General features: G+C 43.1%; 1 pseudogene; it reads right to left on the bottom strand.

Annotated features, from left to right (window-relative positions):
- Positions 1–451: 451 nt before the first annotated feature.
- Positions 452–1,835, bottom strand: LOC148012283 (purple acid phosphatase 7 pseudogene; annotated as a pseudogene).
- Between the last annotated feature and the right edge of the window lie 1,440 nt (positions 1,836–3,275).

The following is a 3,275-nucleotide window of genomic DNA, read 5'->3' as shown; positions in this document are numbered from 1 at the left end:
GCTGTAATTATACCGCCTTAGAAAAATAAGAAGACTGGTAAGTTCAGCTCCTTCCCTTCTAAAACTTGTCGCCTTCCCATGGACTTTGATTCACAGATTCCAAAAAAAAGGTATCATTGACCAGCATTCACACAGAAGTTCAACCTCCTGAGATCCATACTTGAGAATGTAATTAGCCTCGTCAAGCTTCATGCCGCTGTGGTAAGCTGCAATCCCTTTTCTTTATTCTCCAATCTGAGTACAAATCCTGCATCAGCAAACAAAAAGCAGGTGTTGCCAGAGAAGTGGACTTCTCTTTACGTACTGCTAGCCAGTAAGATAATGGACTTTACTTTCCCTTGTATATCTACAAACATGCCCCGCTGAGAAGCTAAAGCTCCTTTCATAGACTGTGACTAACTAATAACCTCTTCTATCTGGTTAATATTTCCATGTATAGTTGCTCTCTCTCTTAGTAAGTTTGCTCCAGGTATTCCTGCTTGGGCAAAACCCCTCTCTAGTCATACACATTATCTGTGTCTGTCCAATACTTCTCCACAAATGGATTTATATCATAGAAGAAAAAAAAATCAACATAGCTTGCACTTCCCTCCCAGGATTCATCTAGCTTATGCCTCACAGAAAATGATCTTTCACAATGCCATCGGAAGTCATTCACAGTCAGTTTTCTATCCAGCTGAGCAAGGACATCACCCCTGTAATCATGGTTTCCCAGAAGTGCCATATCTTCTGCAGACTCTGGCCTGTGTAAATTTGAGTGAAGGATTTGTAGAAAGCAGTGTCATTTACTCCAGTGAGTCCATCCTCATAAAAATTATCACCTGTGGAGATGATAAACTCCGGCCCAAGAAAATCCCCCACTATGCCCATCTGGTAAGCTACGGCTGACTGATTGTAATTCCCTTCTCTTCCCCAATCACCAACCACCAATACATTGAGAGGCAAGGAGCTCTGAAGCTGATCAGAGAGGCGGCATTCTTCATGAGAGGCTGAGATGGCGAGTAGCAGCAAACCCAACAGGCAGGAGACCAGGAGGAGGGCACCAATAAAAACACCAAAGGTTCCTAAGTATCTATGCCCTGATGAAACATAATGCCCTGGTATATAACCAAAAGAGGTATTCACAACAGCAATAAAAGTTTCGCCTAGAATTGTAAAGTAGAACAGCTGCCGGATCGGGTTAGGACGTTCACCGCAGTAATGCTCCGCAGAAACGACAGCTCATCTTCCTGATTCTCCGCCGACGAGGCTCGCTAGAAATAGGAGGGCACCAATAAGAACATGCCTGTGCCCCCGGGTGCTTCACGGCGGGCCCAATAGCTATGGCCAGCTATTTTAGTTGATGATGAGAGCCATATTTTTGATCCGGCAAAGAAAAGAAAGCTAGTCTTAACATCTGCCACGCCACCACGAGCTCTTTTCATTGCACATGATATTCCTAAATTTACACCTATCATTACTGCAAAGTTTCGAGCTTGAATTAGAGGATCTCCTGCCAAAGCCTTTTAACATAGTCTAGAATCAGAAGCCTTGGTCCAGGTGGAATTTTGACATCTCATAATGCACTATCATTGAGAAGTGGCAAGGGCTATGTTCATCTCATAAAATTGCAGTTTCCTACAAGCCGCCAATTCTTCTACTCCATAGCAGGCTTGTACAACAGCCATCAATGTAATCTCATCTTGAATTGCATGTTCCTCTTACATATGGCGATACAATTCTAGAGATATTTTGTCTTGTCCCTGCTCTACATATGCTGTGAGCATTGCATTCCATAACACAGTGTTGAGCTGGGACAAACCAGTAAAAACAGTTTCTGCTTCATTGTCCCGCATGTTACGTTGGCCTTGTTCACGTGCAACCTTTGTCTTCATAGCTTAAATGTCGGCTTCTACAAAGCTTCTTTTGATTCCACAGTTTCCTGCACTTTTCTTGGAGTTCATCATTGAAATTGACAGCATGATAATATTATTTGGCATCAGTTTTTCATATTTTTCTGACACACACACAACATGCACACAAACAGAAACACACGCAAACACAAACACACAAGTGGAGTATGTACATTGGATGCGAGTACTAAAAAGGACGGAAAGATAATGCGGCAATCAAACACAATGAAACACACGTGAAAACATAACACAGATGCACAACAAAAATAGAGGTGTTTACGGCTCGGATGCGCAGCAGCACGACGTCCACCCCCTCTAAACCTGCGCATCCTCCGGATGAGCCAACTATCCATGATCATCTAAGTCCACAAACAGGTCCAGTTCTTCATCAATTTCCAGCAGACCTGTTTCTTCATCAGCTACTTCATCCATATGCTTCTTCTGCTAAAATTTCTTCTGACTGCTCTTCTTCTGCCAATGCTTCAAGTGCATACTCTTCATCTTATCTTCTCTTGAAAATCTTGACATCCAATTCAGCCAACTCATAGGTAGCATTGTCAAAAACCTGTTTCACTTCGTACGGTGCAAACCATCTTTGAACCATTTTTCTCATGCTGCTATGCTGATTCTCTAGGCTACTGTCGTAGACTAGAACCCAATCTCCCTCTTTTATGGCTATAGGCTGCAAGCGATGCCTCAAATCAAACATGTCCTTGTTTCTGAGTCGAGCTGCCTTCAAACGATAAACTGCTAGCTACACATATTCTGCCCTTCTCTCTAGTTGACGAATCCGAAGAGCTAGAAGCTCCTCTCTTGATAAATTCTCATGCCAAGGAAAAGCACTCCACGTGAGAGCACAAATTTCAGTAGGCATGACAAGTTTTTGCCCATATATCAACTCTGCAGGCATATATCCAGTAGTCACGCTATGTGTAGAGCGGTCTGTCCACAATGAAAAAGGTAGTAATCTCGGCCAATCTCCAATCCGACCTCTACAAGCTTTTGCCAATGCCTTAACTATCGACGGATGCCCTCTTTCGCTCTTGCCATTCCCCTCTAGATTATAGGCAATAGTAAGAGCCAACTTAATCCCAGGCCGTGAGAAAAATTCTCTAGCTTCATCTGCATCTAACTCTCCACAATCAGCAGTAATCATGCCAAGCAAAGGCAAGCAATCTGTTTCCACAACAACTAGAGCACCAATAAAATACTCTTTATCACACTTCAGTGCAGTGACTACTCCCCACAACTCTCTTTTAATCTGCGGATATCTTCTCTGTCACTCATTAAGAACTTTAGCTCCAAAGCGGATTGCAAATCAGTTCCCATCAGCATCATCCTGTCCCACTGCCCAACCTATGCCAATAGGGCTAGTATCAACTG

The sequence above is a fragment of the Lygodium microphyllum genome, chromosome 27 (assembly GCF_053477565.2).
Source record: "Lygodium microphyllum isolate KBCC chromosome 27, Lygodium_microphyllum_v1.1.10, whole genome shotgun sequence".
In the NCBI taxonomy this organism is placed as follows: Eukaryota; Viridiplantae; Streptophyta; class Polypodiopsida; order Schizaeales; family Lygodiaceae; genus Lygodium; species Lygodium microphyllum.
Note: the sequence above shows the minus strand (reverse complement) of the source record. Positions and strands in the feature narration are given on the sequence as shown.